This window comes from Antedon mediterranea, chromosome 5, assembly GCF_964355755.1.
Source record: "Antedon mediterranea chromosome 5, ecAntMedi1.1, whole genome shotgun sequence".
Classification (NCBI taxonomy): domain Eukaryota; kingdom Metazoa; phylum Echinodermata; class Crinoidea; order Comatulida; family Antedonidae; genus Antedon; species Antedon mediterranea.
In genome coordinates, this window is record NC_092674.1 from 7,997,310 (window position 1) to 8,022,598 (window position 25,289).

The 25,289-nt window shown below is 30.7% G+C and overlaps 2 long non-coding RNA genes across 5 annotated transcripts; both read left to right on the top strand.

Annotated features, from left to right (window-relative positions):
- The first annotated feature begins 1,379 nt into the window (after positions 1-1,379).
- On the top strand, positions 1,380-16,343 carry LOC140049163 (uncharacterized). Of its 4 annotated transcripts, XR_011845203.1 has the most exons (9): positions 1,381-1,619; positions 2,424-2,495; positions 2,681-2,761; positions 3,073-3,136; positions 4,224-4,300; positions 4,534-4,611; positions 4,864-4,935; positions 5,298-5,767; positions 16,056-16,342. It is a non-coding gene; the product is annotated as an uncharacterized lncRNA (long non-coding RNA). The 4 variants fall into 4 exon arrangements; XR_011845201.1 differs by having other exon boundaries at positions 4,534-4,935; positions 16,056-16,343; XR_011845202.1 differs by having other exon boundaries at positions 1,557-1,612; positions 4,534-4,935; positions 16,056-16,343.
- Positions 16,344-24,156: 7,813 nt separating this feature from the next.
- On the top strand, positions 24,157-24,992 carry LOC140049989 (uncharacterized). The gene is made up of 3 exons (XR_011845343.1): positions 24,157-24,183; positions 24,424-24,460; positions 24,893-24,992. It is a non-coding gene; the product is annotated as an uncharacterized lncRNA (long non-coding RNA).
- Positions 24,993-25,289: the final 297 nt, after the last annotated feature.

The window sequence follows — 25,289 nt, forward strand, 5'->3', positions numbered from 1 at the left end:
TCACTCAAAAAAGTCGCGTGACAAAAATTCTAAAAATAATTTACAGAAAGATGAACGTGCATTAGAGCCGTTCATTATCACCATTATATATCACCTTTTCATTAGGGTTAATTCCAAAATCAAATTGCAAGAATACAATGAGTTGTTTTAGGCCTATATATATATATATATAGGCCTATATATAGGCCTATATATAGGCCTATATATATATATATATATATATATATATATATATATATATATATATATATAGAACTCAACGGCCTTTGCTACGATGGATATATAGTGCTATTTCTCAAATGGCCTTTGCTACTTTGCATTTTGACTTGTGACGTATATGTTTTATGTTTATATGTATATGCTCATCGATAGGAGCAAACGGCCAAAAGCGTCTTGAGAATTTAAATTTTTAAATTACGATAACTTTTGTAAAAATGATCGAAATTTGATCGGATAACCACATTTATAAAGACAATTTAATAGAGTTTACCCTATCATCAGCTTATATTTTCTTATCACGCACTTTTTGAAATATTGGTTTCTGAATCATGCCTACTTATCGGGTAGTAGTTTTGATAGGCCTGATTTGACAACAACCAACCTAAACCGTCTTGAACTTCTAATTTTTTTGTTACTTATCCGATTTGAAATTTCTTTGTTGTATACGATAGAAGATCATATAAAGAACGTGTATACGAAATTTCATCGATTTATCTTAATTTTAAGTTACTTTAAAAAAATAATTCTATATTGAATTTTTTCGCGAAAAATTGGGATGTCATTTTGCTACGTACCAAAACTCAAATAGTCATTGCGTTTAACGTATTTACTCAATAAATGTAATTTTTGTACAATGTGTTCATATATATTGTTGGATTATGTGTGCCAAATTTGGATTTATAAAACTAAAAAAATTCGGAGATATTAAAAAAACATTGCTCATTTTGGCCGTTTGCTACGTATTTTCTTAATTTTTAAAATGCTTTTACAACGTGGTTACTTTACGAAAACAAACTATTTTTAGGTATGTTAGTCTATGTTTAACATACTATCGATCTGCTATTTTGATTTTTTGAATTTAAGCGTGTTTATATTTTTAATAAAAACCGACTTTTTTTAGATTTTGTGGTCGCTAGAACTCAAATATAATTGTCTCGTTCACTCAAAGTTTATTATAAATGTAAAATGACTTATTAAAATATCTTTATTATCATTAAATTGCAATTTACATACTGAAAAGCTTTATTTTCATTATTAGTCATCATTTAGTTAGCAAATGATTATTTTAAAAGTATATATTACAATTTTTCGGAATTTTGTTATCATTTTAAAATTGGAAAACGTTTCAAATTTAAGGACTTGTGGCAGGTCTTGTATTAAATTACGATTTATTTTGTTTAACATTTTAGAAACAAAAATTCCTTTAATATGTGTAATCATTAAAACATTCTGCATCCACTAGACGTTGATTTTATTGATTTATATAGTTTTAAAACAATTAAATTGGCGATTAAATGTCACGAAATTTAAAAATCCTAAGCATTTGTACTGGAACCACAGCATCCTAGGCCCAACAGCATCGACAGCCTACAGCAAACTATAGATAAACCAGGTATACCGTAAGTTTTTATTTATTTTTGTTGTAATATAGATTTTTAAATAGTTATAGTTCAATGTTATATATTTAATGTTGTTATCTGACTCTCTGGCGGTAATCTATGAGAGGTAAATTAGGGGCCTAGGCCTTAGGTCTATGATGCACATAAAATGCCAAACCTTGTGTGCAGCCCGGGGGGCTGCTGCGCCCGGCCCAGGCGGCCTAATTAGGCTTACCGCTTAGGCCTCGGTTTACATTAGGCCTAGGCCCTAGTGTCTGTTTAAAGGTTTGTAAGTCCATAAACAGAGTAGGCCTAGACCTAACTTTTCTGGAATCTAGGCATAGGATAGGCACTGACTAGGCCTATGTCTAGAAATAAGCATGGCCTATTATTTACAGCTTTAGCCTGGAAGCCTAAGCCTACTAGGCCTAGGCCTAGCCTCTAGGCCTAGTAGGCCTAGCCTACTCCTACCTAGCCTGTCTTAGGCTAGGCTAGGCCTAGAGGTAGTACTCAGTGCTAGAAGCCTGCCTAGGCCTAGATGTAGCCTACATCCTAAAACTAGACTAGGCCTAGGCTAGAACCTCTAGTAAAGGCTTTGACAGTTTTCTAGGCCCTACCTACATTATGTATGTTAGGGCCTATCTGACTTCTAGCATAGGCCTAGCCCATTTACAGAAGGTGTACTGTAGGTTTCCCTTCTACATCATTAACAGCTAGCTTAGAACAATCCCTGCATTAAATCAAGCATCCATCCCAAATATTTTTAACATTCACGAATTAAACATACTAGGCCTATTATGATTTACAAAGCAAATTAATTTTTAGTTTTAGTGTCCGGTTTGGAGTATTCAATCAACTACTCAATTTCTGATGACTCAATAATCAACTTAACTTCAGGTATTTTAAGTCCCAAGCTTATTCAACTTATGTTTAATGTGACTAACAACATATGAAAATAACAATTACTCCTTAAAACTATAAATAAACATTAATTCAATCCAAATAATGGTAGCAAAAGAGATGTTATGAAATAGTAACTATTAAATACTGTTGGTGTTGACTGTATTCAGTTTTTTTTTCAGTGAAACACATTATGGTACAAATGGAGAAAAATATATCTAGAAGAGAGGAAAATAACAAGATGAAGGAGCAGGAAAAATATGGTATACTTATCTGTATGGGGATTTTCATACACATTAATTCATGTTAAAACAAAATGACCATTAAACTATTTTAAGCCTAATTAAATACAACAAAGCACCCAAGTCAATGCCATGAAATGTAATTTAACAGGTGTCTTAAATTAATTCTAAAGCCAATACAAAGCAAATTCATTTACAATTAAAATGAAGTGAGAAAAGTGTAATGTAACAGTCAGAATTGTTAGAAATGTAATATAAATAAAATACAAAATTAAAACTTTTATTTTAGACAACTTCTAATGTTTATTAAAATGTGCTTTTTCATTTTTCAGTTACTGCTGTGGTTTCAAACATCCTTCACTTCACATACAAGTTAATGGCTTATTAATAATTAAGGTAATCAGTAAACTCATTATAAATGTTTTGCTTTAATTTACTAACAATGTTTCATTTATCTACTAACCATACATAAACACACTCACACACCAACATACACAAAACACCTTTTAGAATAGCTTGTATTTAATGTAGGACAAAATTAAACATAACAATGTAGTTGTAGGACAAAATTAAACACAACAAAAGTTTGATCTAGGCTTATTAGTTGTAGGAAAAAATTCAACATCAATAAAGCTTAGTTAGTTGCTTAAAATTAAACGGAGGAATACAGTTCAGTTTAGTTTATATTTACTGTATATAAAAATTAAACGGAGCAATGTAGTTTAGTAGTTGGTTGTAGAACTAATTTAAACAGGAGAATGCAGTTCAGTTGAGTTTAGTTATTTACTGTATAGGGAAAAAAAAATAACAGAAGAATGAAGTTTAGTTTTAGTTGGTTGTTGGACAAAAATGAACAGTTTGGTTAATTGTTGTATTACAAATGCAGACACAGCAATACAGTTCAGTTTAGTTATTTACTGTAGGAAAAAATAAACACATAAACATTGCAGTTTATTTAGTTAATTGTAGGAAAAAATTGGTTTAGAAATCATTTATTGACACAACATTAAACTAGTTAGACATGTGTAGGGTTACAGTTATTATAGAACACAATTAAGAGTACATATTTAGACAATCTGAAAGTATAATTGGTTGAGAAATCATCTATTAAACAAACCAATAATACAGGACATTCAAGTAGTTTTGACATGTGTAGTGGTACAGTTATTATAGAACACAATTAAGAGTACATATTTAGACAATCTGAAAGTATAATTGGTTGAGAAATCATCTATTAAACAAACCAATAATACAGGACATTCAAGTAGTTAGACATGTGTAGGGGTACAGTTATTATAGGACATAATTAGGAGTTTGTTGTAGGACACAATTAAACACAGCAGTTTAGTTTAGTTAGAACAAGCCCCGCATTAAATCAGTAATCAAGCATCCATCGTAAATATTTTAAACATAATTTTGTAATACTATTTTCATGAATTAAAAATACTATATGACTTATATTATAATGCAAATAAATTTTTAGTTTTAGTGTCCGGTTTGGAGTATTCAATCAACTAGCCTATTCAATTTCTGATGACTCAAAACTCAACTTAACTTCAGGTATTTTAAGTCCCACGCTTAATCAACGTTTTAATGTTACTAACAACATATGAAAATACAATTATTTTTAGGTCATAAAAATAACAATTACTCCTTAAAATTATAAATAAAGTAATAAATAATAATAATTCAATGCAAATAATGGTAGTAGGCCTAGTGGTAACAAAAGAGATTTCTTAAAATAGTAACTATTGAATGCTGTTGGTGTTGACTGTATTCAGTTTTTTTTTCAGTGAAAAACATGATGGTACAAATGGAAAAAAGGTCTAGAAGAGAGGAAAATAACAAGATGAAGGAGCAGAAAATATATGGTTGAATATATGACTAAAATCATACCTTACATTAAAACAATCAATTAAATTAATATTTTATATTACAATAAAGGATGAAATCAATGGTAGGAAATGTAATGAGGCCAGTCAAACTAATAACATATAGTATTGAAATAGAGTAAATGTAAAATAAAGAGGTAATTTAGGTGGAAAAATGATAATTAAAAAAAATGCTAGTACTACAAGTAAAAATGTTTATTCACATATTTTTTTTATTAATTATATTTTCAGCCTCTGCTATGATTAGTACCAAGTATTGTTGCTTTCAACAAGTCTTACTTCACAATTTGATGTCTTTTAAAGGTAATTTGTCATCTCAATATTGCTTTACGCTTTAAACCAAAAGATAATAGTAATAATTGTAGCAGTACAATTAGAAATTAAATTTACATTACATTTATCAAACAAAATGTCTAATGTGATTAGTTGACAACACGATTACAAAAGACAGTAAAAAAGTAGTTAATTTGAAATGCCCAAATTCAATTTAGCTTTCCCTTCTCCATCAGCTGTTCTTGTTTGGGTACATTGTTTAAAATCACAATATATGATACACAAAAATACAGTCTGTTTAGGTCATAAAAATGAATAATGCACTAAAAATGTTATTAGTTTTATTAGTACTGTATACTAATGACTGAATATAATGGTTTTTTTTTAAACAGTGATAATGGATAAGAAAGAGGATAATCTAGAAGTGGAAGTGGAAACAAGATGAATAATACATTTAGGAAGAAAAAAAAAGGAGATGGTTGAATATAACTAATAGTCTTATTTTCATACACATTAATTCATGTTAAAACAAGATGACCATTAAACAATTTTAAGCCCAATTAAATACAACAAAGCACCCAAGTCAATGACTAGAAATGTAATTTAACAGGTTTCTTAAATTAATTCTAAAGCCAATACAAAGCAAATACATTTACAATTAAAAATGAAGCGAGAAAAGTGTAATGTAACACATCTGAGAATTGTTAGTAAAGTATTACATTTCAAACCCAAAATTAAAACTTTTTTTTAGACAACTTCTAATGTTATTAAAATGTGCTTTTTCAATTTTTTTTTCAGTTACTGCTGTGGTTTTAGACATCCTCCACTTCACATACAAGTTAATGGCTTATTAATAATTAAGGTAATCAGTAAACTCATTATAAATGTTTTGCTTTAATTTACTAACAATGTTTCATTTATCTACTAACCATACATAAACACACTAACACACCAACATACACAAAACACCTTTTAGAATAGCTTGTATTTAATGTAGAACAAATTAAATCTTCTTGTACTAGACTAAAGTTAAACACAGAAATGCAGTCAGTTTAGTTAATTACTGTAGGGAAAAATTAAAAACAGCAATACAGTTCAGTTAGTTGTTGTAGGACAAAATTAAACTAAGGAATACAGTTTAGTTTAGTTATTTACTGTAGGGAAAAATTAGAAGCAGCAATGTAGTTTAGTTGGTTGTAGAACATATTTAAACAGGGGAATACAGTTCAGTTTAGTTATTTTCTGTATAGGAAAACAATTAAAAACATCAATTCAGTTTAGTATAGTTTAGTTAATTGTACTGTAGGACAAATTTAAACACAGCAATGGAATTTAGTTGGTTGTGAAACAAAAGTGAACATAGTTTAGTTTGGTTAATTGTTGTAGGACAAATGTAGACACAACAATTCAGTTTAGTTTAGTTGGTTGTAGAACAAAATTAAACACAGCAATTCAATTTATCTATTGAACAACCCAATAATACAGGACATTCAAGTAGTTAGACATGTGTAGGGGTACAGTTATTATATAACCTATTTAGGAGTACATATATTTGACAACTCTAAAATTATAATTGGTTGAGAAATCATCTATTGAACAACCCAATAGCCATTCAAGTAGTTAGACATGTTTAAGAGTACAGTTATTATAGAACACAATTAAGAGTAATTATTTTAAAAAAATCTGAAAGTATAATTGGTTGAGAAATCATCTATTGAAGAACTCAATAATACAGAACATTCAAGTAGTTAGACATGTGTAGGGGTACAGTTATTATAGAGCACAATTAAGAGTACATATTTTAGACAAATCTAACAGTACTATTTGTTGAAAAATCATCTATTGAACAACCCAATAATACAGGACATTCAAGTAGTTAGACATGTGTAGGGGTACAGTTATTATAGAACACAATTAAGAGTAAATTGTAGTTTTTATCAATTGGTTGTAGAAGAAATTTAAACACAGCAATGCAGTTCAGGTTAGTTAGTTGTAGGTGAAATTTAAACACAGCAATGCAGTTCAGGTTAGTTAGTTGTAGGTGAAATTTAAACACAGCAATACAGTTCAGTTTAGTTAGTTGTTTAGGGCAAAATAAACAGCAAATCTAACAGTGTAATTGGTTGAGAAATCATCTATTGAACAACTCAATAATACAGAACATTCAGGTAGTTAGACATGTCTGGGGGGACAATTATTATAGAACACAATTAAGAGTAAATTGTAGTTTTTATCAATTGGTTGTAGAAGAAATTTAAACACAGCAATGCAGTTCAGGTTAGTTAGTTGTTTAGGGCAAAATTAAACACAGGATTGCAGTTCAGTTTAGTTAGTTGTAGAAGAAATATAAACACAGCAATGCAGTTCAGTTTAGTTAGTTGTTTAGGGCAAAATTAAACACAGGATTGCAGTTCAGTTTAGTTGGAATTGTAGGTGGAATATAAACACAGCAATACAGTTCAGTTTAGTTAGTTGTTTAAGGCAAAATAAAACAACAAATCTAACAGTGTAATTGGTTGAGAAATCATCTATTGAACAACTCAATAATACAGAACATTCAAGTAGTTAGACATGTGTAGGGGTACAGTTATTTTAGAACACAATTAAGAGTACATTGTAGTTTGATCTATTGGTTGTAGGATAAATTTAAACACAGCAATGCAGTTCAGTTTAGTTAGTTGTTTAGGCAAAATAAAACAACAAATCTAACAGTGTAATTGGTTGAGAAATCATCTATTGAACAACTCAATAATACAGGACATTCAAGTAGTTAGACATGTCTGGGGGGACAGTTATTATAGAACACAATTAAGAGTAAATTGTAGTTTTTATCAATTGGTTGTAGAAGAAATTTAAACACAGCAATGCAGTTCAGGTTAGTTAGTTGTTTAGGGCAAAATTAAACACAGGATTGCAGTTTAGTTTAGTTGGTTGTAGGTGAAATTTAAACACAGCAATACAGTTCAGTTTAGTTAGTTGTTTAGGGCAAAATAAAACAGCAAATCTAACAGTGTAATTGGTTGAGAAATCATCTATTGGACAACACAATAATACAGGACATTCAAGTAGTTAGACATGTGTAGGGGGACAGTTATTATAGAACACAATTAGGAGTACATATTTTAGACAAATCTAAAAGTATAATTGATTGAAAAATTATCTATTGAACAACTCAACAATACAGGACATTAAAGTAGTCAGACAAGTGTAGGGGTACAGTTATTATAGAGCACAATTAAGAGTACATATTTTAGACAAATCTAAAAGTCTAATTGATTGAGAAATTATCTATTGAACAACTCAACAATACAGGACATTAAAGTAGTCAGACAAGTGTAGGGGTACAGTTATTATAGAGCACAATTAAGAGTACATATTTTAGACAAATCTAACAGTACTATTTGTTTAAAAATCATCTATTGAACAACCCAATAATACAGGACATTCAAGTAGTTAGACATGTCTGGGGGTACAGTTATTATAGAACACAATTAAGAGTAAATTGTAGTTTTTATCAATTGGTTGTGGAAGAAATTTAAACACAGCAATGCAGTTCAGGTTAGTTAGTTGTTTAGGGCAAAATTAAACACAGGATTGCAGTTCAGTTTAGTTGGTTGTAGGTGAAATTTAAACACAGCAATACAGTTCAGTTTAGTTAGTTGTTTAGGGCAAAATAAACAACAAATCTAACAGTGTAATTGGTTGAGAAATCATCTATTGAACAACTCAATAATACAGAACATTCAGGTAGTTAGACATGTCTGGGGGGACAATTATTATAGAACACAATTAAGAGTAAATTGTAGTTTTTATCAATTGGTTGTAGAAGAAATTTAAACACAGCAATGCAGTTCAGGTTAGTTAGTTGTTTAGGGCAAAATTAAAAACAGGAATGCAGTTAATTTTAGTTGGTTGTATGAGAAATTTAAACACAGCAATGCAGTTCAGTTTAGTTAGTTGTTTAGGGCAAATTTAAACACAGCAATGCAGTTCAGTTTAGTTAGTTGCTTTAGGACAAAGTTAAACAAGGAATTCAGTTTAGTTAATTACTTACGACAAAATTAAACAGAGGAATGCAGTTCAATTTAGTTAGTTGTTTAGGGCAAAATAAAACACAGCACATCTAACAGTATAATTGGTTGAGAAATCATCTGTAGAACAACTAAAAAATACAGGACATTCAAGTACTTAGATAGGTCTAGGGGTACAGTTATTATAGAACACAATTAAGAGTACATATTTTAGACAAATCTAAAAGTATAATTGGTTGAAAAATCATCCATTAAACAACCCAATAATACAGGACATTCAAGTAGTTAGACATGTGTAGGGGTACAGTTATTATATAACCCATTTTGGAGTACATATTTGACAACTCTAACAGTATAATTGGTTGAGAAATCATCTATTCAACAACCAAATGGATATTCAAGTAGACATGTGTAAGGATACAGTTATTATAGAACACAATTAAGAGTACATATTTTAGACAAATCTAACAGAATAATAATACAGGACATTCAAGTAGTTAGACATGTGTAGGGGTAATAGTTATTATAGAACACAATTAAGATTACATATTTTAGAAAAATCTAACAGTATAATTGGTTGAGACATTTTTGGTTGTAGGACACAATCATAGCAGTTCAGTTTAGTTTAGTTGGTTGTAGGACACAATTAAACAGAGCAATTCAGTTTAGTTTAGTTGGTTGTAGGACACAATTAAACAGCGCAATTCAGTTTAGTTTAGTTGGTTGTAGGACACAATTAAACAGAGCAATTCAGTTTAGTTTAGTTGGTTTTAGGACACAATTAAACAGAGCAATTCAGTTTAGTTTAGTTGGTTGTAGGACACAATTAAACAGAGCAATTCAGTTTAGTTTAGTTGGTTTTAGGACACAATTAAACAGAGCAGTTCAGTTTAGTTTAGTTGGTTGTAGGACACAATTAAACAGAGCAATTCAGTTTAGTTTAGTTGGTTTTAGGACACAATAAAACAGAGCAATTCAGTTTAGTTTAGTTGGTTGTAGGACACAATTAAACAGAGCAGTTCAGTTTAGTTTAGTTGGTTGTAGGACACAATTAAACAGAGCAATTCAGTTTAGTTTAGTTGGTTGTAGGACACAATTAAACAGAGCAATTCAGTTTAGTTTAGTTGGTTTTAGGACACAATAAAACAGAGCAGTTCAGTTTAGTTTAGTTGGTTGTAGGACACAATTAAACAGAGCAATTCAGTTTAGTTTAGTTGGTTGTAGGACACAATTAAACAGAGCAATTCAGTTTAGTTTAGTTGGTTTAAGGACACAATAAAACATAGCAATTCAGTTTAGTTTAGTTGGTTGTAGGACACAATTAAACAGAGCAGTTCAGTTTAGTTTAGTTGGTTGTAGGACACAATTAAACAGAGCAGTTCAGCTCAGTTCAGTTTAGTTGTTTGTAGAACAAAATGAAACAGAGCAATTCAGTTTAGTTTAGTTGGTTGTAGGACACAATTAAACAGAGCAGTTCAGTTTAGTTTAGTTGGTTGTAGGACACAATTAAACACAGCAATTCAGCTCAGTTCAGTTTAGTTGTTTGTAGAACAAAATGAAACAGAGCAATTCAGTTTAGTTTAGTTGGTTGTAGGACACAATTAAACACAGCAATTCAGTTTAGTTTAGTTGGTTGTAGGACACAATTAAACACAGCATTTCAGTTTAGTTTAGTTGGTTGTTAAGGGCAAAATTAAACATAGGAATGCAGTTCCGTTTAGTTGGTTGTATGAGAAATTTAAACACAGCAATGCAGTTCAGTTTAGTTAGTTGTTTAGGGTAAAATTAAACACAGGAATGCAGTTCAGTTTAGTTGGTTGTATGAGAAATTTAAACACAGCAATGCAGTTCAGTTTAGTTAGTTGTTTAGGGCAAAATTAAACACAGGAATGCAGTTCAGTTTAGTTGGTTGTATGAAAAATTTAAACACAGCAATGCAGTTCAGTTTAGTTAGTTGTTAAGGGCAAAATTAAACATAGGAATGCAGTTCAGTTTAGTTGGTTGTATGAGAAATTTAAACACAGCAATGCAGTTCAATTAAGTTAGTTGTTAAGGGCAAAATTAAACATAGGAATGCAGTTCAGTTTAGTTGGTTGTATGAGAAATTTAAACACAGCAATGCAGTTCAGTTTAGTTAGTTGTTAATGGCAAAATTAAACATAGGAATGCAGTTCAGTTTAGTTGGTTGTATGAGAAATTTAAACACAGCAATGCAGTTCAGTTTAGTTAGTTGTTAAGGGCAAAATTAAACACAGGAATGCAGTTCAGTTTAGTTGGTTGTATGAGAAATTTAAACACAGCAATGCAGTTCAGGTTAGTTAGTTGTTAAGGGCAAAATTAAACATAGGAATGCAGTTCAGTTTAGTTGGTTGTATGAGAAACTTAAACACAGCAATGCAGTTCAGTTTAGTTGGTTGTATGAGAAATTTAAACACAGCAATGCAGTTCAGTTTAGTTGGTTGTATGAGAAATTTAAACACAGCAATGCAGTTCAGTTTAGTTGGTTGTATGAGAAATTTAAACACAGCAATGCAGTTCAGTTTAGTTAGTTGCTTAAGGACAAAGTTAAACAAGGAATTCAGTTTAGTTAATTACTTACGACAAAATTAAACAGAGGAATGCAGTTCAATTTAGTTAGTTGTTTAGGGCAAAATAAAACACAGCACATCTAACAGTATAATTGGTTGAGAAATCATCTGTAGAACAACTAAAAAATACAGGACAATCAAGTACTTAGATAGGTCTAGGGGTACAGTTATTATAGAACACAATTAAGAGTACATATTTTAGACAAATCTAAAAGTATAATTGGTTGAAAAATCATCCATTAAACAACCCAATAATAGAGGACATTCAAGTAGTTAGACATGTGTAGGGGTACAGTTATTATAGAACACAATTAAGAGTACATATTTTAGACAAATCTAACAGAATAATAATACAGGACATTCAAGTAGTTAGACATGTGTAGGGGTAATAGTTATTATAGAACACAATTAGGATTACATATTTTAGAAAAATCTAACATTATAATTGGTTGAGACATTTTTGGTTGTAGGACGCAATCACAGCAGTTCAGTTTAGTTTAGTTGGTTGTAGGACACAATCACAGCAGTTTAGTTTAGTTGGTTGTAGAACAAAATTAAACAGAGCAATTCAGTTTAGTTTAGTTGGTTGTAGGACAAAATTAAACACAGTAGCTTAGTTTAGTTTAGTTGGTTGTAGAACACAATTTAACACAGCAGCACAGTTTAGTTTAGTAATTAAACAGAGAAATTTAGTTTAGTTGGTTTTAGGACACAATTAAACACAGCAGTTCAGTTTAGTTTAGAACAAAATAAACAGAGAAATTCAGTTTAGTTTAGTTGGTTGTAGGACAGAATTTAACAGAGTAATTCAGTTTATTTTATTTGGTTGTAGAACAACATTAAACACAGCAATTCTAATTTAGCTTAGTTGGCTGTAGGAAACAATTAAACAGAGTAATTCTGTTTAGTTTAGTTGGTTGTAAGACACAATTAAATATAGCAATTCAGTTTAGTTTAGTTGGTTTTAGGACACAATTAAACATAGCAATTCAGTGTAGTTTAGTTGGTTTTAGGACACAATTAAACATAGCAATTCAGTTTAGTTTAGTTGGTTTTAGGACACAATTAAACAGAGTAATTCAGTTTAGTTTAGTTGGTTGTAAGACACAATTAAACATAGCAATTCAGTTTAGTTTAGTTGGTTGTAGGGCACAATTAAACAGAGCAATTCAGTTTAGTTTAGTTGGTTGTAGGGCACAATTAAACAGAGCAATTCAGTTTAGTTTAGTTGGTTGTAGGACACAATTAAACAGAGCAATTCAGTTTAGTTTAGTTGGTTGTAGGACACAATTAAACAGAGCAATTCAGTTTAGTTTAGTTGGTTGTAGGACACAATTAAACAGAGCAATTCAGTTTAGTTTAGTTGGTTGTAGGGCACAATTAAACAGAGCAATTCAGTTTAGTTTAGTTGGTTGTAGGACACAATTAAACAGAGCAATTCAGGTTAGTTTAGTTGGTTGTAGGACACAATTAAACAGAGCAATTCAGTTTAGTTTAGTTGGTTGTAGGACACAATTAAACAGAGCAATTCAGTTTAGTTTAGTTGGTTTTAGGACACAATTAAACAGAGCAGTTCAGTTTAGTTTAGTTGGTTGTAGGACACAATTAAACAGAGCAATTCAGTTTAGTTTAGTTGGTTTTAGGACACAATAAAACAGAGCAATTCAGTTTAGTTTAGTTGGTTGTAGGACACAATTAAACAGAGCAATTCAGTTTAGTTTAGTTGGTTGTAGGACACAATAAAACACAGCAGTTCAGCTCAGTTCAGTTTAGTTGTTTGTAGAACAAAATGAAACAGAGCAATTCAGTTTAGTTTAGTTGGTTGTAGGACACAATTAAACACAGCAATTCAGTTTAGTTTAGTTGGTTGTAGGACACAATTAAACAGAGCATTTCAGTTTAGTTTAGTTGGTTGTAGGACACAATTAAACAGAGCAGTTCAGCTCAGTTCAGTTTAGTTGTTTGTAGAACAAAATGAAACAGAGCAATTCAGTTCAGTTTAGTTGGTTGTAGGACACAATTAAACACAGCAATTCAGTTTAGTTTAGTTGGTTGTAGGACACAATTAAACAGAGCATTTCAGTTTAGTTTAGTTGGTTGTAGGACACAATTAAACAGAGCATTTCAGTTTAGTTTAGTTGGTTGTAGGGCACAATTAAACATAGCAATTCAGTTTAGTTTAGTTGGTTGTAGGACACAATTAAACAGAGCAATTCAGTTTAGTTTAGTTGGTTGTAGGACACAATTAAACATAGCAGTTCAGTTTAGTCTAGTTTGTTGTAGAACAAAATTAAACATAGCAATTCAGTTTAGATTAGTTGGTTGTAGGACACAATTAAACACAGCAATTCATCTATTAGCCAAAACAATAATACAGAGCATTCAAATATTTAGACATATGTAGGGGTACAGTTATTGTAGACAACAATTAAGATAATATATTTTAGACAAATTTAAAAGTATAATTGGTTGGGAAATTATCTAGTAGACAACAACACAATACAGAACATTCAAATATTTAGACATGTGTAGGGGTACAGTTATTATAGAACATCATTAAGGGTACATATTTTAGACAAATCTAAAAGTATAATTGGTTAAGAAATTATCTAGTAGACAACACAATAATACAGAACATTCATATATTTAGACTTGTGCAATTCAGTTTAGTTTAGTTGGTTGTAAGACACAATTAAACATAGCAATTCAGTTTAGTTTAGTTGGTTGTAAGACAAAATTAAATAGAGAAGTTTATTTAAGTTGGTTGTAGAACAAAATTAAACAGAGCAATTCAGTTTAGTTTAATTGGTTGTAGGACAAAATTAAACACAGCAGTTCAGGTTATAGGACACAATTAAGAGTAAATATTTGAGACAAATCTAACAGAATAATTGGTTGAGAAATCTATCTATCTAATCTATTAGACAACACAATATTACAGCACATTCAAGTAGTTAAACATGTGTAGGGGTAGAGTTCTTATAGAACCCATTTGGGAGTACATATTTTAAACATATTTAACAGAATAATTGGTTAAGAAATTATCTATTAGACAACACAATAATACAGAGCATTCAAGTAGTTAGACATGTGTAGGGGTACAGTTATTATAGAACACAATTAAGAGTACATTGTAGTTTGATCTATTGGTTGTAGGATAAATTTAAACACAGCAATGCAGTTCAGTTTAGTTAGTTGCTTAAGGACAAAGTTAAACAAAGGAATTCAGTTTAGTTTTGTTAGTTCTTACAACAAAATTAAAGAGAGGAATGCAGTTTAATTTAGTTAGTTGTTTAGAGCAAAATAAAAAACAGCAAATCTAACACTATAATTGGTTAAGAACTTTTAGACAAAACAATTATACATGGTACAGTTATTATAGAACACAATTAGGAGTAAATATTTTAGACAAATCTGAAGTATAATTAGTTGAGAAATTCTATATGAACCAACCCAATAATACAGGACATTCAAGTTGTTAGACATGTGTAGGGGTACAGTTATTATAGAGCACAATTAAGACTCGAGTACATATTTTAGACAAATCTAACAGTATAATTTGGTTGAGAAATCATCTAATAGACAGCACAATAATACAGGAAATTCTAGTAGTTCACATTTGTAGGGAGGGGTACAGATATTATAGAACACAATTAGGAGTACATATTTTAGACAAATCTAACATTAAAACTGGTTGAGTAATCATCTATAGAACAACCCAACAATACAGGACATTCAAGTAGTTAGACATGTATAGGGGTACAGTTATTATAGCACACAATTAAGAGTACATATTTTAGACAAATCTGAAGTATAATTAGTTGATAAATCATCTATTGAACAACTCAACAATACAAGACATTCAAGTAGTTAGGTTACAGTTATTATAGAGCACAATTTAGAGTAAATATTTTAGACAAATTTAACAGTACAATTTGAGAAATAATCTATTGAACAACCCAATAATACACATTTCACATTTAACTAGTTACATGTGTGTAGGGGTACAGTTATTATAGCACACAATTTTAGACAAATAATTTGTTTAGAAATCATCCATTAGACAACACAACGACACAGGACATTCAAGAAGTTAGACATCTGTGGGGATACAGTTATTATACAGCACGATTAAGAGTACAGCTGTATTTTAGACAAATCTAACAGAATAAATTGTTTAGAAATCATCTGGTAAACAACACAACAGTACAGAACATTTAAGTAGTTAGACATCTGTAGGGGTACAGTTATTATAAAACATATATACTAGACAAATCTACCAATACAACTGTTTGAAAAATCATTTATTAGACAATAAAACAATACAGGACACTTAACTAATTTCTTAGAAAAAAACAATTACCAATTTAATTATACACCCAAATGCAAAAACCAAAAGTAACTATTGTTAAACAACTGTACTTTTAGTAGTATTATTGATACAATTTTAATGTTTGCAGTCAATTAAATGAACACTTAACATGCTTATTGTGAAACCTGGTTAAATCCTGCAATATTCTTCTACCCACAGTGTGTTGCTGTTTGGACTGTCATTGAAGGAGCATTTTCATAGAATGAGCATACTGAAGTAGAAGTCTAAATGTATTCACCTATTCATTTGAAACTCATCAACATTATACAGCAGCAGCTCCATAGTGTTTGGTTGCATGAATGATTGGCCAGGACTTGTATTCAATGACATTTTTTAACAAACGTTACATAGATGCTTACATAGGCCTTAATTCTTTAGCCTTTCCAGGTTAAACTATTAAATGTGTTACCTTTTATAAGAAATAATTATTTTGAATTAATTTAAGCTCTTCCCTTACAGTTTGTTTTTTAGTATTTTGTAAGTTTTATTTTAATTTGTCATTAAATTAAATCAAAGATGAAATAAAGTTATAAAAGTTGTCTTCAATTCTGTGTGCACCTGCTTTTATCTAATACATACAGCTACAGATGAAGGCTGCAGTGGGGTTCTAGTCATTCCATTTATTACTATTCTCTCCTTATTTTGCTCACACTGGGCCACTATTTAAAAAGCTCATCATCCTAAAGTTAAATGACTTGCATTAATTTTATTAATCTTCAGTGTTCATGTTTTTGGAAGACAGTACATCTTTAAGTCAATGTGATTGGTTTTTTTAAACTGGTTATATATACTTGTTAAACCTTATTTCTGATTTACTTTAAACTGAAACCTTTTGTTTTGCTGAAAAGGGTCAAGTCATGACAAGTGCTTTTGCACTTCTGGACTTGATCCTGACTGCCATAATTATGAGGTTTACTACATTAAACATGAATTTAAAATGAATTATGAGAACCCTAGCACATGATGATGTTTATGGATGGAGTTGTTGATTTTCTTGTCCATAATTCTTGTAACATCCAAAGTTGTATAACACTGCATCAGTGTTGTCCACAGCGTAGGTCTATTAGTGTCTGTCAACATATGGTTTTTATTATATAAAATGTTATCAACTACATGTTATTAACATGCTCCAATGTTATTTTCTATTTATTTTCGACCAAAAACAAGTTAAAAAAACAATCTTGTATAGTCAATGTATTCAATTATAATCTCTATTCATCTGTTTAAAAAGAAATATAACATCATGTTTGCATGTACTTGATAACATTTTGTCATACAAACTTACTTGGTGTAGATTACTGTAGAAGCTTACTAAACTTAATCTAGGTACTTGGAAATAGTAACCCACCCCACACTTAGCTTTGTACGTCACTAATTTATTGAGAAAAATACAAAACTACAGTAAAGTAAACACATTTGCTGATTTACCTTTATTAATTAGTTTTTATTAATGATTTTGACACCTTTTTTCAAGTTAAACACAGGCCTACTACTATCATTTGCTATTTATTACTGTATTTTGTATTCTCATCATCATCTTTTATTATTAGTATTTCTGGACAGCGTCAGCTACATCATCTTCATTGATTCCAGACAAGACAATTAATGTTCTTCCACCAACATTATTAGTTGGTTATTATTCTCAACTAACTTTTAGGATGGGCTTTAAAACTTTCACATCTTTTTATATTAATATATTATAATATCACAACCTAAAAGAAATAAAATAATTATTTAACAATTTGCATAACACATTTAGAAATAAAATTAAACACAGGTATTAGTTATTACTAAAAGGTACTGTAGTGTAAAACACATACAGCATAAAAAAGCCTTGCTTAAGGCCTACCTAGGCTAGGCCTAGTCCTGTATAGCCTACAGACAGGCCCTGCCTAGCTAGGGCCTACCTACCTATGTGGGCTACAGGCCTAGTAGGTTAGGCCTAAGCCTAGGTCCTCTATTAAGCTAGGCCTAGCTAGTAGCCTACTACTACTAGGCCTATAGGCCTAGGCTAGGCTTGACTATATGATGAGCCCTATAGGCCTAGTAGGGCCTAGCCTAGGGCCTACCTAGGGCTATATAATCAAATGATTTATTTGATTTGAAAAGACTTCGAGTCTAACAACAAAGCCCCGATATGGGTAAAAACCCTACCTGCCTAGGCTCCTAGCCTATGTTTGGTACAAAATACACAAAATTACGTACATTAATTATTTTTTATAAATAAATAAAGTTGTTGGAAAGCCTGAAATCCGTGGCAAATGGCAAATCATAATTTCATCGCACATCACATTTCCTTTCAATTTTTGAAGAAGAAATAACGGAAGTGACGTCACATGGGCAATGAAAACTCCAACGTAGCAAACGTCCATAGCCAACGTAGCAAAATGACAGTAGCAAACGGCCAAAAAGTCTTGAATTCGTAGCAATCGGCCATTTGAGTTCTTCAGAACGTAGCAATCGGCCATTTGAGTTCTTCAGAACGTAGCAATCGGCCAACAAGATCTGGATATATATATATATATATATATATATATATATATATATATATATATATATATATATAAATCAATGATGTTGCGTAGCACTGTGTAAATTATATATAAATCATACTGTAAATTATAGAAACAGTGCTCATATTCGGAACATGATCTCATAATCGCGTCGAGCACTGTTTCTATAATTTACAGTATGATTTATATATATATATATATATATATATATATATATATATGAACAGGGCAAAGATATCGTCACGATTTCTGTTAATTGTTCTTTATTTTGTTATTCAAGCTTGTCCTTCGCCAAAATGGAATCCTCCAGATTGCGAGGAAAACTGTCCTGTATGTTATAATGGTGGAATTTGTGATGATAAGACGGGTGTCTGTATTTGCCCTGCAGGATTCGACGGTGATGCTTGTGAACACGGTAATTATAAACTATTGCTAAATTACATATTATAACAAAAACATAACATACATTATTATTGAATATAGTTTTATGTATTTTATTTGCAATAGGTTGTGGAAATAACAAATGGGGTCGTAAATGTGACTCTGTGTGTTCCTCTTCTAGGGGAAATTGCAAAGGAGCTCTTTTATGTCCACCTGATCCAGTTGGTTGTACATGCATCAATGGTTTTGGAGGAAACCAATGTAAAACAGGCATGAATCATATTAGTTATCATAATTAGGCCTATGTTATACTATGATAATGTTAATTATTTATAGTCATCACCTTTTCTCTATATCACTTAAAATAGTGAAATTAAGAGTGAAAAACAATTTAATAAATACTTTATAGTACTTTATAGTGTTATTATCATTAGGCCTACTTAATATTATTGCAGAATCATATAATAAGATGCCAATCAAATTTGCAAAAACCTGTTTAGTTAAGTTAATGTAGAAAGTTAAGAAGGTGGTAAATAGGTTATTGGTAAATGTTAAAATTTTAGAGTTGTTCAATAATGTATTTATTAGTATTTATTTCATTCCAATCCACCAGCGAATCATCGCCATTAACAAGCTGGTTAAAATCTATATAAAAAACTACTTAAGATAAAAAATAAGGCAAATAAAGTGACAAAAATCGTATGAAACATTTCAATTAGAAACATTTTTATGAAATAATAGCCAAAAGGGTACTTTGTACTGGACTGTATTTCAAAAACTTGACATTTAATTCTTTCTGGCTGTTTATCACATCAAATGTATACATTTTTTATTTGTGGCATTAAATAAAAACTAATCATATTAAACTATGTTTTTTGAAGAATGCGAAGCTGGTTTCTATGGAGCGGATTGTCGTCAAACATGTCATTGTGACATTGTTGATTGTGATCAACACACAGGATGTACTTCCGGGTCAACATGCTCGTCAGGTTATATTGGTAATATGTGTTTAGGTAAGGGATTTGTCGTTTTATGCATTTGTACCTTTCATCAATGTATGCGTGCCTACAAACAAACTGATATAATCGGACTTCCATTTTGAATGTAAACCATCCATTAAGCCGTCCTCAACTATATTTATAAAGTATAATGGATTTTACATGACGAATTAACTGCCAATAGTTCAAAATACTACATTATACCATAATAATAATTGTAACGTAATTATATCCTGGGTGTATCAAAAAGGAAAAAAAAGTTAATTACTGTTAGTTTTTTCAACTGTAGGCCTATGGCCAATATTCTGAAAGATAAAACAACTCTCAAATCGGAACTTTTGAATTGTTTTTATAGAACCTGTATTCTGTCCGCCTGGATTCTTTGGTGTTTTGTGTAATTTCCCGTGTCACTGCAAAGACTCTGCAGATTGTAATCGAGATGGAAGTTGCCCTAATGGTTGTAATGAGGCTTGGGCTGGACCAAAGTGTAGCATAGGTATAACTGTACTTACTTACTTAGGCCTACATTCAATTATTTTTATAGATTCAAAGACACCCTTGTTACAGGCCTAATTAAAAAACAACACGTCCCTATAAAAAAAAATGTGTCTCAATAACTTACTGAAAACCAAAAAAAACATACAAACAAATTGATTAGTATAAAAGAATAATGTTGTCTAAAATATAAATAAAGAAGAAACAAAGGACCTTATAGAAGTGAAGTTCAGACAATTTTATTCAACCAGTGATAATCTGTGTTTTTAATAAAAATCATCAATCAGGCGGTAATCAATGTGGTCGATGCAGTAAATAGTATTCTAAAATCTTCAACATTTGTTTTAAGTTGAACTGTGATGCTTATGATTTACTTTCGGTTAACATTTACAGTATTCAGAATATTTCCAATTTGTACCTATTATCAATCTATGCCTTAATGTTTCAATAATTAGCACTACCGTATCGTTCTGAACCGCCAACTATTGTCAACCAGACAGTATGTACACTGACTTTTGACGTCACTTGGATTCCTGGTGAAGACTATGGAACAGGAACAATTATAAATCGAAAGCTTTCGTACAAATCATCGGAGATGGATTCATTTGTATCAAGAACTGAACCATATAACGATGTATTTATTGTTATTGATAATCTCATCCCAAATACTCAATATCAATTCTACTCTCAATTTTCGAGGATGGTTGGTGGTATTGAGGTATATGGACCAAGAAGTACACTAGGATCAACAGACACAGCAGCAGCAGGTACGTTATAAAATTGATACACAAATATATTTAAAAATTATATTATAATATATGTGATAACTAGGGTATTAAATTATCATACGCAGTAATAATATATAATACTTAAATGGTTTATGTAGTGTTCTTTCCATTCCATAGGTCATAGGCGTGCGCGACTCTACAGCTGACTATGTCAGTCGGTTTGTCGGTCGGTAAACACTAACTCAAATTTGCGCACGCGACGGCAGTCATGTATATGGACTTTTTTTTAACTTTCATTTTACGATTTGAACTTTGTTTAGACTAAACTGTCGTATATTGCAGAAAAGAATGGTTTGAAACGATGCACTATGTAACTTTATTACAGGCTAGACTCCTTAATATATTAAGTTATTAATTAGTAAAATAACCCTGTCATTTTGTCTTTCTCAAAACAAAAATTAATTGCTAAGGATGAATTGATTGTGTTTACTCATTTACCAATTTTGCTATCATATAGAACCGTTGGAAGAACCTGCGATAGAAATGAAAGCTAATGAAGACAATCACGTCATCTTAAGTATAAAGGTAAGCCTACATCATTTTGAATTATTGTTTTCTTTATGTATTTATCTGTAAACGAAATGGGCATGTTAGGGGCCCAATATATATTTGTTTACTATGACCCAAAATATTTAAACATTGCTATCCGAAAAACTGCAAAGTTTAGCCAAACTTGCTGCCATCCCTTCATACCTCTATTAATAATATGAATAATATGCCTTCTTTATTTTCAGCCTGTTTATAGTGATTATGAGCGAATCCGGTGTAACTCTATTCTTCGCTATCAAGTGCAATACTCAGACATAGATGGCAGTATACAAGATGTAATCAGTACGACAAGTAGTTCTCAATTGGAATTAGAACTATCAGGATTGCCAGGTTGTACTGGTTATATCATAAACGCTCGAGTTGTTAATGACCTGGAGATTGCTAGTAATTGGGTAGAAGACATAATTATACAAACAGCACAACCAAGTAATAATTTTCAGCTATTCATTGTTTTTTTATTACCTTGACTTGATAACATATTTTAGAGATTGCTGGTTAAATTACGGACAGAACTTAACGATACAAACACCGACCTCAGTTTAACATAGTTCTAATGGTTATTATAACGTTAAGAACTGTTAGGTTAAAGTGCTTTACATATAGTATTACGTTTAAATATTCTTCGAATAAGAAACAAATAATTTATATTGGTATCTAAAAAATATACTAGATAATATAACGAGTACTCAGAAATATAGACTTTCAATAATTCAATATTAGTCTACAGCCTATACCATCAAAGGTGAAACCTTGCATAACACAGTTTTATTATTAAAAAGAAACCAGTTGGCTATTTGATTTAATTGTTATTACTTATTTGATTTGTATTTTGTTTTTAGTACCATCAATAAAAAGTAAATCATTTGGAAATGAGACATATTTGCTTATTAAGTGGAACGCTTCTACGTGTGACATCCCAGATTTTCAGGTGACCAACCATTATGAACTGTCAGGTGGAAAATTTCAGCAACGAAGTAGACCTACAAACAAAACTGAAGTTGTATTTGGTGAAGGAATTGAATCGTGTATAGAATATACATTCACAGTCTTGTCATATTCAAACATTAATGGGACATCTGAGACAAAGAAATTCATATTTGAAACTGATTGTGATCTATCAGATAACATCTCAGACAAAAACAAATTTGGATTCAGTAAGAATCATATTTTTCAAAATAATCAGAAATATTAATGTCATGTTATATTTTAACGATTGCTATTTATCAGCTGATGACTGGATAGTGATTAAAAGAAGAAAGGTATTGCCTAAAAACCAATGTCTTCATTTTTTTTCAATTATAATTATTACAATTATTATTATTACAAGATTACTAGACCTTTTGTAAGGAAGCTTTCGATTCCAGAAAATGCTATTAGGCCTATATACGCCAAGAAATATTAAATTACCATGGAGGTTATTAATAAAGATTGTTGTATATATTGTTATATTTTTCAGATTACATATTAGTAGCAAGTGGTTCACTGCTTTTTGCAATTACCACAGTTGCAATCATGTTGGTGATATTTAAACGGTAAATAAACTCTCTATAAACTACAATTGAAAGTAGGCCTACATATATTAAAACTTAACCATTAAAAGTCAGAGTGTACTTTTTTTTTCTATTAGATCGATCTTGAAAAAAGATCAAGTTACAGATTATCAAAGCCTGTCTAAGAAATATCAACGGAATGAATATGAAGTTATTAGGGATAATGTCGATGATAATTCTGCTGCTGAATCCATCTACCCAGATTCTGAGCTTGTATCGCAACGGGAACCTGGCCCCCTGTCTTACAACTTAACAATCGATAATGAAGAATACAAACCAATTGAGTTATTAAAGCTACATGACTATGTGAGGAAGCGCCAATTAAGCGTTGACAATGGTTTTGAGAAAGAATTTGAGGTAAGCTAAAGTTGTTTTAACTGCCTAGTATATTATAACACATTTCATTTTCAGTCTCACTAACTATTTACAATTCCGTTAACTATAACGAAGATTTTTAATAACGATATTTTCAAGCCAGAATCTCTTGTTGATCTGTTAGATATCCATAATTCCATCCATATACAGTTCTGTGCCAATGCTATTTTTGTCAGTCAGTTCACATAACTACAGAGTTCCATCACATGATTCATTGTGCATTTAGTGTTGAAATATCATTTTAGGTATCGCAACTTGATGCCAACAAGCCTTTCCATTCTTGGAACGTTGCCGAATTACCGGGAAAGAAAAATCAAAATTCTAATGTCATTTCATGTGAGTTTATTATTTATGTGTTTAATGTATGTTTTTAGTTGCACTTGTCAGCATATGTCAATCTAAAAAAATAATCCTAAGTTTGTATTTACGAAAGAATGAATAAAGAGAAAAGAAAAAAGTTTGAACCGTGAAGTAGATATTTCGCTTTATTAAAAAAATATGTATTCAAGATTTTAGAAATGAAAAAATGGTAATAAATAATGAATAATTTAAGACTAAATCGCTTTATTTCAGATGACAACTCTCGAGTGCTTGATACTGTTCCCGGATCTGACAATATAAATGCTTCGTATGTAGATGTAAGTTGCTTTATTAAAGCCTAGTAGAGAAGATACTATTTATTGCGAAATCAATCGATTACCTAATGTTATATCTTACCACTACAGTGGCAGGGTCTTCAATTTGTAAAATTAAGTGCTGTTGTTACCCTAATTTCTATTTATAAAATTATAGTGATGGAGGACTGGGTCAACACGTCACAAAATGTTTTAGGAGAAACGTGCATTGTTATAAAATAAAAATCTGTGTTTTATTTTCAGGGACGTTATGAACCACGAGAATTTATTGCATGCCAAGGTAAACTTTATTTTTACCAAGATCATCATAATAATAAATATAATACAAATTACATACACAAGAAGGAACGTCAAATTGTCTCCTTTAAGGTCCAAATTCTATATATCCAATTAGTGTCAATAATTAGTATATATATTTCTATTAGTTATGTGAGCTAAAAGAAAATAAGAAAATATGTTATTATGAGTGATACTATTTGTAATTAATGTCACGTCAAAGCTTGTTTCAAACGGATCCAAACATCAAATCAGTATAATTTATTTATTACTACTACTGTAGGCCTACTAGTACTAAATCCTAATAATTTCGTTTTGTATGGAAGCGAATTACTTTTTACTAAAGTAAACCCAACAGAGATAATTGGATTGTTTTTAGTTAAATGTTTTTAAAATTGTTATTTCACATTCATTTTATTAATCACGGTTATTATAGGGCCTACATTTGATTCTGTCAAGGATATGTGGAAAATGATCTGGAATGAGAAGTCTATGATTGTTGTTATGGTTCTAGAAAGAAAAAAGGCAGGTTATTTGGTTACCAAAACAGTATCCCAACACTAATCCCTAAACAAATTACAGTACAACAAACATATTCTCACAGATATGGCTACACCTTTCACATCAACGTTTGTGTGGATTTGGCTTACTAACACAACAACACGATTGACAATACAGGTCTAATATTACAGATTATCAATAGAGTTTAGCTGACTCAAATGTTAAGGATAGATTGCGCCAACACACTAGTGTAGAAGTTATTAATGTTATGTTTTTATTTTAATAAAATGTATTATAACAAATTTGAAATTATCTGTTTGTATTACAGCAAC